Source organism: Parasteatoda tepidariorum, chromosome 2 (assembly GCF_982258835.1).
Source record: "Parasteatoda tepidariorum strain Cologne lab strain chromosome 2, Ptep-v5.0, whole genome shotgun sequence".
Classification (NCBI taxonomy): Eukaryota; Metazoa; Arthropoda; class Arachnida; order Araneae; family Theridiidae; genus Parasteatoda; species Parasteatoda tepidariorum.
Window position 1 is genome coordinate 21,118,539 of NC_141756.1, and position 12,025 is coordinate 21,130,563.

Consider the following 12,025-nt stretch of genomic DNA (forward strand, 5'->3'; position numbering starts at 1 on the left):
TCCAATCTATGAAATTTGCAACAATTGATAGCTCTACTCGCAGTCATTTTACATTGTTGCTACAATTTGAAGTTGAATTATTTAAATATATATTGTCATTGTTAGATGCAGTATTGTTAATAGTTGTACTATTATTTACATTTCATCTTTTTATTTCCTCTGTTAAGGTTATTTTTAATTTATCTAATTTTGAAAAGATATTATGCATTTCCTCTTCAAAATTGATATAATCTGCATCTAGACAAGTACTGAGTATGTCAGTATTCAATTTATCAATTTCGATATTTAATGCGTTTAAGTTACTTTTCATGGACTTAAATTATTGAAGTATAATTTGTTTGATTGTTAAGTAAGTCAATTTGATTTGTTAATCTAGTTAGCTTACCTTTTAGAATCCTTTTATGTTGTAGTATTTGATCCATTGTTACCTTCTCAATGATCAAGTGCGATGTTTTCGCTTCTGATTTGCGATGATGCTTAGTTTTTTGTTGTTGACGAATTTAACTTTTGAGAGTGTTGTTTGATAAATCTATTTTGCTGACGAAATGCTTTTAATATCGAATGCTGGTTGTAATTACTCCAGACGAAGACGGACCAAAATGAAAGAACTCAAAGTACACCAACAAATAGAATTGTTGTCTTTTATGAAATTTATTGAGAAAGGGTAAAGGTAAATTAAACACAATGGTTTTATACTAGTATAGGCGCCATCTTTTGTCGTTAATTAGAGTTGACTATAATATTAAGAAGAGTAGGGGAGAGTGGGGTCAATTGTAACATTTTTTACTTAACTATTTTTAACTAACAAAAAAATCAGATATATTATTAGTATTAATTGACAGACGAGTAAAGTAGACTATCCTCTACTAGAAAAAAAAAATAAACACCTTATTTTAAATGTTATTATATTAGTTTTTAACAATTTTTGACAGTCGTGCACTTGTTACAATTGTCCCCACTTACGGGGTCAATTGTAACAGTTCATAAATTCAACTAAAACATAGTTAATTATACATATTATCATAGTTGTGATATATTTTTTTATTGATCAAAACAGTAGTGATATTTTAGGAGTAAAAATAATAATGAGCAGAGACCTAAAGGGTTAAACTTTTAACTATAAGGGTTTAAAAATTTTAATTTATGCTGTGAAAGGTGACAAATAAAATAATGCACATGCAACGTAATATAAATGACATGGGAAACTATTGGTGGTTCTTAAAGACCACAGCGAAATTATGAATTTTATTTTCAGCTGCTACAATCGTCCCTTTACTTATTGTTACAATAGTCCCCAAGACGCCATTTCAGCTTCATTTGTTAAAAACAATGCTAGTTAATTAACAAAACTAATCTTTTTTTTTTGAAATGCTAATTAAGGTGTCCACTTTCATATTCGGTTAATAATTTTTATTAGTTTAAACAAAATTACTTTGTTACAATATAATATTCTAATACCAAAAAAAGTACTTATGTAGCGTGAAAATATCTTTTGTGATGCAACTCTTTCAAAAGTACATAAAAATGGTTGCCAGCAGGGGTGTACATGTAGATTTATTAAATACACCTTGTGCGCCACCTAGGAACCAAATTAAGAACCCTACACTCGAAATTTTTGCTCTGTTACAATCGTACCCTGTTACAATTGACTCCACTCTCCCCTATTAAGTAGGAATATTAAGAGCGGAACATATATGGAACTATTTATATCAAAGCAAAATTACCGATTTAGAGATACCGGAGAAAAATTAAGTAGCCTGGCTATAATTTTTATTCTGCGATCACTCTATTAATTTCATATTTTAACGATCTGTGTTCTACTACGTAGAAATAGAAAAATGAATATTTTTAAAAATGATTTTATATATTGGCAACAAAGTGAAAATTATCCTGAAACATATACATAGTAAATGGCAAGATAAGTCTCGTAATTAACGTTACATTCAGATTATTTTGAGTAAAAGTAATAAAAGCCTTTTTCTCCAGGTGAAGCTCGAACTCACAGCTTCGGCATTACTTGCAAACACTGAAAATTAGTACCTCGCGCTGACCATTGGGAACTATTGGGAACAGTTGCGCGGAGAAGAAAGAAAAATTCTATCAAAACTGAAATTCAAATTTGTAAGTAATACGCAATTAATAAGTTATATCACAGAGATTAATAATAGATAAATAAACTGTATGAAATAATTAATCTCTGCAAACAGATATGTTACCGTTTCAGAAATACCCACGAAACAATATGTAGTCTGGCTGTAACTTTTAATCTACAAATAATATCATTTCATGTTTGAACGATGTGTGTCAAATAACGTAGAATATTAATATTAAATTGGTTATTCAAGAATATTAATATTAACTTTGAAGTATGATTATAACCATACAGAATGAAAAATGTTTTGGCGTTGCTGAGCATTCTTTCGCCAATAGTTGATTGAATTTTTTTTTATAGTCTTCTATAGAGAGATGTGATTAAGAAGAAGAAAGATAACTACTTTTCTCCTCAAATAAAAGTCAACTGACAGCCAGGAATCAATAAAAGGGACGAAACAAAAAACTTATTTTTTTGAAAAATTCTTCTAATGGATTAAAGATTTTACGTCTCAGTGACCTCACCCTATTACTTGCAAATATAGGACGCTCCAAATTAAAAAGACATGTTTCAAAAATTTATGGGAGAAAAAAAAGATGTATTAAAAAAACAAACACCCTCACAATTCATGTGATAGGCCATAAGAATTAACTTCCAAGTCTTCCGCATTAGTTTGACAATTTATCAAAAGATGGCGCTTTAAATACCTTAAAAAAAATTTTTCTGTAGATTTCTGGAGTATGCAAATTTTATCCTTCCGTTATAACAAATAATTGAAGGTGATGGTGAAAACATCAAAAATCTCTTATATTGATTATCATTTAAAAGAATGATAATATCAATTATCTCTAAAATAGATGAAAAGATGCATAGTCAATGAAAAGTAATATCATAGCAACAGTCATAGTCAATAACAAGATACATAATTTAAAATTCACGTTGACAGTGAAAAAAAAATTCAAAACTTTTAATCATTTAATTGAAAGGAATATCTTGACCTCGCCGCTTTACTTATGATACCGGAAGGAAACTAAAAGAAAAAAAAATGCATCTTCCCCAGGCGAGAACCGAACTCACAACCTCGGCACTACTCGCAAGTACTGCACTGTAACTCCCGCGCGCTAACCAATTGCGCCACTGGGGACAGATGTCCGAGTTAGAAAGAAAATTTCTATTACGAAGTGAGCAAATCTAAAAACAATTTCATAAAAAAGGACACGAGGAGTCTGGTAATTGACGTTCTATCCTCATAAGTAACGAATATCATTTTCAAATAAAATACGTCTTCCCAAGGAGAGGATCGAACTCACAACCTCGGCACTACTCCCAAGTACTGCACTATAAGTTCCGCGCGCTAACCAATTGCGCCACTGGGGACAGATGTCCGAGATAGAAAGAAAATTTCTATTACGAAGTGAGCAAATCTAAAAACAATTGCATAAAAAAAGGACACGAGGAGTCTGGTAATTGACGTTCTATCCTCTTAAGTAAAGAATATCATTTTTAAATAAAATACGTCTTCCCCAGGTGAGGATCGAACTCACAGCCTCGGCATTACTCGCAAGTACTGCACTATAAGTACCGCGCGCTAACCAATTGCGCCACTGGGGACAGATGTCCGAGAAAGAAAGAAAATTTCTATTACGAAGTGAACAAATCTAAAAACAATTGCATAAAAAAGGACACGAGGAGTCTGGTAATTGACGTTCTATCCTCATAAGTAAAGAATATCATTTTTAAATAAAATACATCTTCCCCAGGTGAGGATCGAGCTCACAGCCTCGGCATTACTCGCAAGTACTGCACTATAAGTACCGCGCGCTAACCAATTGCGCCACTGGGGACAGATGTCCGAGAAAGAAAGAAAATTTCTATTACGAAGTGAACAAATCTAAAAACAATTGCATAAAAAAGGACACGAGGAGTCTCGTAATTGACGTTCTATCCTCTTAAGTAAAGAATATCATTTTTAAATAAAATACGTCTTCCCCAGGTGAGGATCGAACTCACAGCCTCGGCACTACTCGCAAGTACTGCACTGTAAGTCCCGCGCGCTAACCAATTGCGCCACTGGGGACAGATGTCCGAGTTAGAAAGAAAATTTCTATTACGAAGTGAGCAAATCTAAAAACAATTTCATAAAAAAGGACACGAGGAGTCTGGTAATTGACGTTCTATCCTCTTAAGTAAAGAATATCATTTTTAAATAAAATACGTCTTCCCCAGGTGAGGATCGAACTCACAGCCTCGGCATTACTCGCAAGTACTGCACTGTAAGTCCCGCGCGCTAACCAATTGCGCCACTGGGGACAGATGTCCGAGAAAGAAAGAAAATTTCTATTACGAAGTGAACAAATCTAAAAACAATTGCATAAAAAAGGACACGAGGAGTCTGGTAATTGACGTTCTATCCTCTTAAGTAAAGAATATCATTTTTAAATAAAATACGTCTTCCCCAGGTGAGGATCGAACTCACAGCCTCGGCATTACTCGCAAGTACTGCACTGTAAGTACCGCGCGCTAACCAATTGCGCCACTGGGGACAGATGTCCGAGAAAGAAAGAAAATTTCTATTACGAAGTGAACAAATCTAAAAACAATTGCATAAAAAAGGACACGAGGAGTCTGGTAATTGACGTTCTATCCTCATAAGTAAAGAATATCATTTTTAAATAAAATACGTCTTCCCCAGGTGAGGATCGAACTCACAGCCTCGGCATTACTCGCAAGTACTGCACTGTAAGTCCCGCGCGCTAACCAATTGCGCCACTGGGGACAGATGTCCGAGAAAGAAAGAAAATTTCTATTACGAAGTGAACAAATCTAAAAACAATTTCATAAAAAAGGACACGAGGAGTCTGGTAATTGACGTTCTATCCTCTTAAGTAAAGAATATCATTTTTAAATAAAATACGTCTTCCCCAGGTGAGGATCGAACTCACAGCTTCGGCATTACTCGCAAGTACTGCACTGTAAGTCCCGCGCGCTAACCAATTGCGCCACTGGGGACAGATGTCCGAGAAAGAAAGAAAATTTCTATTACGAAGTGAACAAATCTAAAAACAATTGCATAAAAAAGGACACGAGGAGTCTGGTAATTGACGTTCTATCCTCTTAAGTAAAGAATATCATTTTTAAATAAAATACGTCTTCCCCAGGTGAGGATCGAACTCACAGCCTCGGCATTACTCGCAAGTACTGCACTGTAAGTACCGCGCGCTAACCAATTGCGCCACTGGGGACAGATGTCCGAGAAAGAAAGAAAATTTCTATTACGAAGTGAACAAATCTAAAAACAATTGCATAAAAAAGGACACGAGGAGTCTGGTAATTGACGTTCTATCCTCTTAAGTAAAGAATATCATTTTTAAATAAAATACGTCTTCCCCAGGTGAGGATCGAACTCACAGCCTCGGCATTACTCGCAAGTACTGCACTATAAGTACCGCGCGCTAACCAATTGCGCCACTGGGGACAGATGTCCGAGAAAGAAAGAAAATTTCTATTACGAAGTGAACAAATCTAAAAACAATTGCATAAAAAAGGACACGAGGAGTCTGGTAATTGACGTTCTATCCTCATAAGTAAAGAATATCATTTTTAAATAAAATACATCTTCCCCAGGTGAGGATCGAGCTCACAGCCTCGGCATTACTCGCAAGTACTGCACTATAAGTACCGCGCGCTAACCAATTGCGCCACTGGGGACAGATGTCCGAGAAAGAAAGAAAATTTCTATTACGAAGTGAACAAATCTAAAAACAATTTCATAAAAAAGGACACGAGGAGTCTGGTAATTGACGTTCTATCCTCTTAAGTAAAGAATATCATTTTTAAATAAAATACGTCTTCCCCAGGTGAGGATCGAACTCACAGCCTCGGCATTACTCGCAAGTACTGCACTGTAAGTCCCGCGCGCTAACCAATTGCGCCACTGGGGACAGATGTCCGAGAAAGAAAGAAAATTTCTATTACGAAGTGAACAAATCTAAAAACAATTGCATAAAAAAGGACACGAGGAGTCTGGTAATTGACGTTCTATCCTCTTAAGTAAAGAATATCATTTTTAAATAAAATACGTCTTCCCCAGGTGAGGATCGAACTCACAGCCTCGGCATTACTCGCAAGTACTGCACTATAAGTACCGCGCGCTAACCAATTGCGCCACTGGGGACAGATGTCCGAGAAAGAAAGAAAATTTCTATTACGAAGTGAACAAATCTAAAAACAATTGCATAAAAAAGGACACGAGGAGTCTGGTAATTGACGTTCTATCCTCATAAGTAAAGAATATCATTTTTAAATAAAATACATCTTCCCCAGGTGAGGATCGAACTCACAGCCTCGGCACTACTCGCAAGTACTGCACTGTAAGTCCCGCGCGCTAACCAATTGCGCCACTGGGGACAGATGTCCGAGAAAGAAAGAAAATTTCTATTACGAAGTGAACAAATCTAAAAACAATTGCATAAAAAAGGACACGAGGAGTCTGGTAATTGACGTTCTATCCTCTTAAGTAAAGAATATCATTTTTAAATAAAATACATCTTCCCCAGGTGAGGATCGAACTCACAGCCTCGGCACTACTCGCAAGTACTGCACTGTAAGTCCCGCGCGCTAACCAATTGCGCCACTGGGGACAGATGTCCGAGTTAGAAAGAAAATTTCTATTACGAAGTGAGCAAATCTAAAAACAATTTCATAAAAAAGGACACGAGGAGTCTGGTAATTGACGTTCTATCCTCATAAGTAACGAATATCATTTTCAAATAAAATACGTCTTCCCAAGGAGAGGATCGAACTCACAACCTCGGCACTACTCGCAAGTACTGCACTATAAGTTCCGCGCGCTAACCAATTGCGCCACTGGGGACAGATGTCCGAGATAGAAAGAAAATTTCTATTACGAAGTGAGCAAATCTAAAAACAATTTCATAAAAAAGGACACGAGGAGTCTGGTAATTGACGTTCTATCCTCATAAGTAACGAATATCATTTTCAAATAAAATACGTCTTCCCAAGGAGAGGATCGAACTCACAACCTCGGCACTACTAGCAAGTACTGCACTATAAGTTTCGCGCGCTAACCAATTGCGCCACTGGGGACAGATGTCTGAGTTAGAAAGAAAATTTCTATTAAAGTGAGCAAATCTAAAAACAATTGCATAAAAAAGGACACGAGGAGTCTGGTAATTGACGTTCTATCCTCATAAGTAAAGAATATCATTTTTATATAAAATACTTCTTCCCCAGGTGAGGATCGAACTCATAGCCTCGGCATTACTCGCAAGTACTGCATTATAAGTACCGCGCGCTAACCAATTGCGCCACTGGGGACAGATGTCCGAGAAAGAAAGAAAATTTCTATTACGAAGTGAACAAATCTAAAAACAATTGCATAAAAAAGGACACGAGGAGTCTGGTAATTGACGTTCTATCCTCATAAGTAAAGAATATCATTTTTAAATAAAATACGTCTTCCCCAGGTGAGGATCGAACTCACAGCCTCGGCATTACTCGCAAGTACTGCACTATAAGTACCGCGCGCTAACCAATTGCGCCACTGGGGACAGATGTCCGAGAAAGAAAGAAAATTTCTATTACGAAGTGAACAAATTTAAAAACAATTGCATAAAAAAGGACACGAGGAGTCTCGTAATTGACGTTCTATACTCATAAGTAAAGAATATCATTTTTAAATAAAATACATCTTCCCCAGGTGAGGATCGAACTCACAGCCTCGGCATTACTCGCAAGTACTGCACTATAAGTACCGCGCGCTAACCAATTGCGCCACTGGGGACAGATGTCCGAGAAAGAAAGAAAATTTCTATTACGAAGTGAACAAATTTAAAAACAATTGCATAAAAAAGGACACGAGGAGTCTCGTAATTGACGTTCTATACTCATAAGTAAAGAATATCATTTTTAAATAAAATACATCTTCCACAGGTGAGGATCGAACTCACAGCCTCGGCATTACTCGCAAGTACTGCACTATAAGTACCGCGCGCTAACCAATTGCGCCACTGGGGACAGATGTCCGAGAAAGAAAGAAAATTTCTATTACGAAGTGAACAAATTTAAAAACAATTGCATAAAAAAGGACACGAGGAGTCTCGTAATTGACGTTCTATCCTCTTAAGTAAAGAATATCATTTTTAAATAAAATACATCTTCCCCAGGTGAGGATCGAACTCACAGCCTCAGCATTACTCGCAAGTACTGCACTATAAGTACCGCGCGCTAACCAATTGCGCCACTGGGGACAGATGTCCGAGAAAGAAAGAAAATTTCTATTACGAAGTGAACAAATCTAAAAACAATTGCATAAAAAAGGACACGAGGAGTCTGGTAATTGACGTTCTATCCTCTTAAGTAAAGAATATCATTTTTAAATAAAATACATCTTCCCCAGGTGAGGATCGAACTCACAGCCTCGGCATTACTCGCAAGTACTGCACTATAAGTACCGCGCGCTAACCAATTGCGCCACTGGGGACAGATGTCCGAGAAAGAAAGAAAATTTCTATTACGAAGTGAACAAATCTAAAAGCAATTGCATAAAAAAGGACACGAGGAGTCTCGTAATTGACGTTCTATACTCATAAGTAAAGAATATCATTTTTAAATAAAATACATCTTCCCCAGGTGAGGATCGAACTCACAGCCTCGGCATTACTCGCAAGTACTGCACTATAAGTACCGCGCGCTAACCAATTGCGCCACTGGGGACAAATGTCCGAGAAAGAAAGAAAATTTCTATTACGAAGTGAACAAATTTAAAAACAATTGCATAAAAAAGGACACGAGGAGTCTCGTAATTGACGTTCTATACTCATAAGTAAAGAATATCATTTTTAAATAAAATACATCTTCCCCAGGTGAGGATCGAACTCACAGCCTCGGCATTACTCGCAAGTACTGCACTATAAGTACCGCGCGCTAACCAATTGCGCCACTGGGGACAGATGTCCGAGAAAGAAAGAAAATTTCTATTACGAAGTGAACAAATTTAAAAACAATTGCATAAAAAAGGACACGAGGAGTCTCGTAATTGACGTTCTATCCTCTTAAGTAAAGAATATCATTTTTAAATAAAATACATCTTCCCCAGGTGAGGATCGAACTCACAGCCTCGGCATTACTCGCAAGTACTGCACTATAAGTACCGCGCGCTAACCAATTGCGCCACTGGGGACAGATGTCCGAGAAAGAAAGAAAATTTCTATTACGAAGTGAACAAATCTAAAAACAATTGCATAAAAAAGGACACGAGGAGTCTGGTAATTGACGTTCTATCCTCTTAAGTAAAGAATATCATTTTTAAATAAAATACATCTTCCCCAGGTGAGGATCGAACTCACAGCCTCGGCATTACTCGCAAGTACTGCACTATAAGTACCGCGCGCTAACCAATTGCGCCACTGGGGACAGATGTCCGAGAAAGAAAGAAAATTTCTATTACGAAGTGAACAAATCTAAAAGCAATTGCATAAAAAAGGACACGAGGAGTCTCGTAATTGACGTTCTATACTCATAAGTAAAGAATATCATTTTTAAATAAAATACATCTTCCCCAGGTGAGGATCGAACTCACAGCCTCGGCATTATTCGCAAGTACTGCACTATAAGTACCGCGCGCTAACCAATTGCGCCACTGGGGACAGATGTCCGAGAAAGAAAGAAAATTTCTATTACGAAGTGAACAAATTTAAAAACAATTGCATAAAAAAGGACACGAGGAGTCTCGTAATTGACGTTCTATCCTCTTAAGTAAAGAATATCATTTTTAAATAAAATACATCTTCCCCAGGTGAGGATCGAACTCACAGCCTCGGCATTACTCGCAAGTACTGCACTATAAGTACCGCGCGCTAACCAATTGCGCCACTGGGGACAGATGTCCGAGAAAGAAAGAAAATTTCTATTACGAAGTGAACAAATCTAAAAACAATTGCATAAAAAAGGACACGAGGAGTCTGGTAATTGACGTTCTATCCTCTTAAGTAAAGAATATCATTTTTAAATAAAATACATCTTCCCCAGGTGAGGATCGAACTCACATCCTCGGAATTACTCGCAAGTACTGCACTATAAGTACCGCGCGCTAACCAATTGCGCCACTGGGGACAGATGTCCGAGAAAGAAAGAAAATTTCTATTACGAAGTGAACAAATCTAAAAACAATTGCATAAAAAAGGACACGAGGAGTCTGGTAATTGACGTTCTATCCTCTTAAGTAAAGAATATCATTTTTAAATAAAATACATCTTCCCCAGGTGAGGATCGAACTCACAGCCTCGGAATTACTCGCAAGTACTGCACTATAAGTACCGCGCGCTAACCAATTGCGCCACTGGGGACAGATGTCCGAGAAAGAAAGAAAATTTCTATTACGAAGTGAACAAATCTAAAAACAATTGCATAAAAAAGGACACGAGGAGTCTGGTAATTGACGTTCTATCCTCTTAAGTAAAGAATATCATTTTTAAATAAAATACATCTTCCCCAGGTGAGGATCGAACTCACAGCCTCGGCATTACTCGCAAGTACTGCACTATAAGTACCGCGCGCTAACCAATTGCGCCACTGGGGACAGATGTCCGAGAAAGAAAGAAAATTTCTATTACGAAGTGAACAAATCTAAAAACAATTGCATAAAAAAGGACACGAGGAGTCTGGTAATTGACGTTCTATCCTCTTAAGTAAAGAATATCATTTTTAAATAAAATACATCTTCCCCAGGTGAGGATCGAACTCACATCCTCGGAATTACTCGCAAGTACTGCACTATAAGTACCGCGCGCTAACCAATTGCGCCACTGGGGACAGATGTCCGAGAAAGAAAGAAAATTTCTATTACGAAGTGAACAAATCTAAAAACAATTGCATAAAAAAGGACACGAGGAGTCTGGTAATTGACGTTCTATCCTCTTAAGTAAAGAATATCATTTTTAAATAAAATACGTCTTCCCCAGGTGACGATCGAACTCACAGCCTCGGCATTACTCGCAAGTACTGCACTATAAGTACCGCGCGCTAGCCAATTGCGCCACTGGGGACAGATGTCCGAGTTAGAAAGAAAATTCCTATTACGAAGTGAACAAATCTAAAAACAATTGCATAAAAAAGGACACGAGGAGTCTGGTAATTGACGTTCTATCCTCTTAAGTAAAGAATATCATTTTTAAATAAAATACGTCTTCCCCAGGTGAGGATCGAACTCACATCCTCGGAATTTCTCGCAAGTACTGCACTATAAGTACCGCGCGCTAACCAATTGCGCCACTGGGGACAGATGTCCGAGAAAGAAAGAAAATTCCTATTACGAAGTGAACAAATCTAAAAACAATTGCATAAAAAAGGACACGAGGAGTCTCGTAATTGACGTTCTATCCTCATAAGTAAAGAATATCATTTTTAAATAAAATACGTCTTCCCCAGGTGAGGATCGAACTCACAGCCTCGGCATTACTCGCAAGAACTGCACTATAAGTACCGCGCGCTAACCAATTGCGCCACTGGGGACAGATGTCCGAGTTAGAAAGAAAATTTCTATTACGAAGTGAGCAAATCTAAAATCAATTTCATAAAAAAGGACACGAGGAGTCTGGTAATTGACGTTCTATCCTCATAAGTAACGAATATCATTTTCAAATAAAATACGTCTTCCCAAGGAGAGGATCGAACTCACAACCTCGGCACTACTCGCAAGTACTGCACTATAAGTTCCGCGCGCTAACCAATTGCGCCACTGGGGACAGATGTCCGAGTTAGAAAGAAAATTTCTATTACGAAGTGAGCAAATCTAAAAACAATTTCATGAAAAAGGACACGAGGAGTCTGGTAATTGACGTTCTATCCTCATAATTAACGAATATCATTTTCAAATAAAATACGTCTTCCCAAGGAGAGGATCGAACTCACAAC

The 12,025-nt window shown here is 37.3% G+C and overlaps 24 non-coding genes across 24 annotated transcripts; all 24 read right to left on the reverse strand.

Moving 5' to 3' along the window:
• Nucleotides 1-3,611: 3,611 nt before the first annotated feature.
• TRNAI-UAU (transfer RNA isoleucine (anticodon UAU)) lies at nt 3,612-3,703 on the reverse strand. Its single transcript is given in 2 exon segments — nt 3,612-3,647; nt 3,666-3,703. It is a non-coding gene; the product is annotated as a tRNA-Ile (tRNA).
• A 374-nt stretch (nt 3,704-4,077) lies between these two features.
• Nucleotides 4,078-4,169, reverse strand: TRNAV-UAC (transfer RNA isoleucine (anticodon UAU)). Its single transcript is given in 2 exon segments — nt 4,078-4,113; nt 4,132-4,169. It is a non-coding gene; the product is annotated as a tRNA-Val (tRNA).
• Nucleotides 4,170-4,310: 141 nt separating this feature from the next.
• TRNAV-UAC (transfer RNA valine (anticodon UAC)) lies at nt 4,311-4,402 on the reverse strand. Its single transcript is given in 2 exon segments — nt 4,311-4,346; nt 4,365-4,402. It is a non-coding gene; the product is annotated as a tRNA-Val (tRNA).
• A 141-nt stretch (nt 4,403-4,543) lies between these two features.
• On the reverse strand, nt 4,544-4,635 carry TRNAV-UAC (transfer RNA valine (anticodon UAC)). The gene is given in 2 exon segments: nt 4,544-4,579; nt 4,598-4,635. It is a non-coding gene; the product is annotated as a tRNA-Val (tRNA).
• A 141-nt stretch (nt 4,636-4,776) lies between these two features.
• TRNAV-UAC (transfer RNA valine (anticodon UAC)) lies at nt 4,777-4,868 on the reverse strand. Its single transcript is given in 2 exon segments — nt 4,777-4,812; nt 4,831-4,868. It is a non-coding gene; the product is annotated as a tRNA-Val (tRNA).
• Nucleotides 4,869-5,009: 141 nt separating this feature from the next.
• TRNAV-UAC (transfer RNA valine (anticodon UAC)) lies at nt 5,010-5,101 on the reverse strand. The gene is given in 2 exon segments: nt 5,010-5,045; nt 5,064-5,101. It is a non-coding gene; the product is annotated as a tRNA-Val (tRNA).
• A 141-nt stretch (nt 5,102-5,242) lies between these two features.
• TRNAV-UAC (transfer RNA valine (anticodon UAC)) lies at nt 5,243-5,334 on the reverse strand. Its single transcript is given in 2 exon segments — nt 5,243-5,278; nt 5,297-5,334. It is a non-coding gene; the product is annotated as a tRNA-Val (tRNA).
• Nucleotides 5,335-5,475: 141 nt separating this feature from the next.
• On the reverse strand, nt 5,476-5,567 carry TRNAI-UAU (transfer RNA isoleucine (anticodon UAU)). The gene is given in 2 exon segments: nt 5,476-5,511; nt 5,530-5,567. It is a non-coding gene; the product is annotated as a tRNA-Ile (tRNA).
• Nucleotides 5,568-5,941: 374 nt separating this feature from the next.
• On the reverse strand, nt 5,942-6,033 carry TRNAV-UAC (transfer RNA valine (anticodon UAC)). Its single transcript is given in 2 exon segments — nt 5,942-5,977; nt 5,996-6,033. It is a non-coding gene; the product is annotated as a tRNA-Val (tRNA).
• Nucleotides 6,034-6,174: 141 nt separating this feature from the next.
• Nucleotides 6,175-6,266, reverse strand: TRNAI-UAU (transfer RNA isoleucine (anticodon UAU)). Its single transcript is given in 2 exon segments — nt 6,175-6,210; nt 6,229-6,266. It is a non-coding gene; the product is annotated as a tRNA-Ile (tRNA).
• Nucleotides 6,267-6,407: 141 nt separating this feature from the next.
• Nucleotides 6,408-6,499, reverse strand: TRNAV-UAC (transfer RNA valine (anticodon UAC)). The gene is given in 2 exon segments: nt 6,408-6,443; nt 6,462-6,499. It is a non-coding gene; the product is annotated as a tRNA-Val (tRNA).
• Nucleotides 6,500-6,640: 141 nt separating this feature from the next.
• On the reverse strand, nt 6,641-6,732 carry TRNAV-UAC (transfer RNA valine (anticodon UAC)). Its single transcript is given in 2 exon segments — nt 6,641-6,676; nt 6,695-6,732. It is a non-coding gene; the product is annotated as a tRNA-Val (tRNA).
• Nucleotides 6,733-7,570: 838 nt separating this feature from the next.
• On the reverse strand, nt 7,571-7,662 carry TRNAI-UAU (transfer RNA isoleucine (anticodon UAU)). Its single transcript is given in 2 exon segments — nt 7,571-7,606; nt 7,625-7,662. It is a non-coding gene; the product is annotated as a tRNA-Ile (tRNA).
• Nucleotides 7,663-7,803: 141 nt separating this feature from the next.
• Nucleotides 7,804-7,895, reverse strand: TRNAI-UAU (transfer RNA isoleucine (anticodon UAU)). Its single transcript is given in 2 exon segments — nt 7,804-7,839; nt 7,858-7,895. It is a non-coding gene; the product is annotated as a tRNA-Ile (tRNA).
• A 374-nt stretch (nt 7,896-8,269) lies between these two features.
• TRNAI-UAU (transfer RNA isoleucine (anticodon UAU)) lies at nt 8,270-8,361 on the reverse strand. The gene is given in 2 exon segments: nt 8,270-8,305; nt 8,324-8,361. It is a non-coding gene; the product is annotated as a tRNA-Ile (tRNA).
• Nucleotides 8,362-8,502: 141 nt separating this feature from the next.
• TRNAI-UAU (transfer RNA isoleucine (anticodon UAU)) lies at nt 8,503-8,594 on the reverse strand. The gene is given in 2 exon segments: nt 8,503-8,538; nt 8,557-8,594. It is a non-coding gene; the product is annotated as a tRNA-Ile (tRNA).
• A 141-nt stretch (nt 8,595-8,735) lies between these two features.
• TRNAI-UAU (transfer RNA isoleucine (anticodon UAU)) lies at nt 8,736-8,827 on the reverse strand. Its single transcript is given in 2 exon segments — nt 8,736-8,771; nt 8,790-8,827. It is a non-coding gene; the product is annotated as a tRNA-Ile (tRNA).
• Nucleotides 8,828-8,968: 141 nt separating this feature from the next.
• TRNAI-UAU (transfer RNA isoleucine (anticodon UAU)) lies at nt 8,969-9,060 on the reverse strand. Its single transcript is given in 2 exon segments — nt 8,969-9,004; nt 9,023-9,060. It is a non-coding gene; the product is annotated as a tRNA-Ile (tRNA).
• Nucleotides 9,061-9,201: 141 nt separating this feature from the next.
• TRNAI-UAU (transfer RNA isoleucine (anticodon UAU)) lies at nt 9,202-9,293 on the reverse strand. The gene is given in 2 exon segments: nt 9,202-9,237; nt 9,256-9,293. It is a non-coding gene; the product is annotated as a tRNA-Ile (tRNA).
• Nucleotides 9,294-9,434: 141 nt separating this feature from the next.
• TRNAI-UAU (transfer RNA isoleucine (anticodon UAU)) lies at nt 9,435-9,526 on the reverse strand. Its single transcript is given in 2 exon segments — nt 9,435-9,470; nt 9,489-9,526. It is a non-coding gene; the product is annotated as a tRNA-Ile (tRNA).
• Nucleotides 9,527-9,667: 141 nt separating this feature from the next.
• On the reverse strand, nt 9,668-9,759 carry TRNAI-UAU (transfer RNA isoleucine (anticodon UAU)). Its single transcript is given in 2 exon segments — nt 9,668-9,703; nt 9,722-9,759. It is a non-coding gene; the product is annotated as a tRNA-Ile (tRNA).
• Nucleotides 9,760-9,900: 141 nt separating this feature from the next.
• On the reverse strand, nt 9,901-9,992 carry TRNAI-UAU (transfer RNA isoleucine (anticodon UAU)). Its single transcript is given in 2 exon segments — nt 9,901-9,936; nt 9,955-9,992. It is a non-coding gene; the product is annotated as a tRNA-Ile (tRNA).
• Nucleotides 9,993-10,599: 607 nt separating this feature from the next.
• TRNAI-UAU (transfer RNA isoleucine (anticodon UAU)) lies at nt 10,600-10,691 on the reverse strand. Its single transcript is given in 2 exon segments — nt 10,600-10,635; nt 10,654-10,691. It is a non-coding gene; the product is annotated as a tRNA-Ile (tRNA).
• An 840-nt stretch (nt 10,692-11,531) lies between these two features.
• On the reverse strand, nt 11,532-11,623 carry TRNAI-UAU (transfer RNA isoleucine (anticodon UAU)). Its single transcript is given in 2 exon segments — nt 11,532-11,567; nt 11,586-11,623. It is a non-coding gene; the product is annotated as a tRNA-Ile (tRNA).
• Nucleotides 11,624-12,025: the final 402 nt, after the last annotated feature.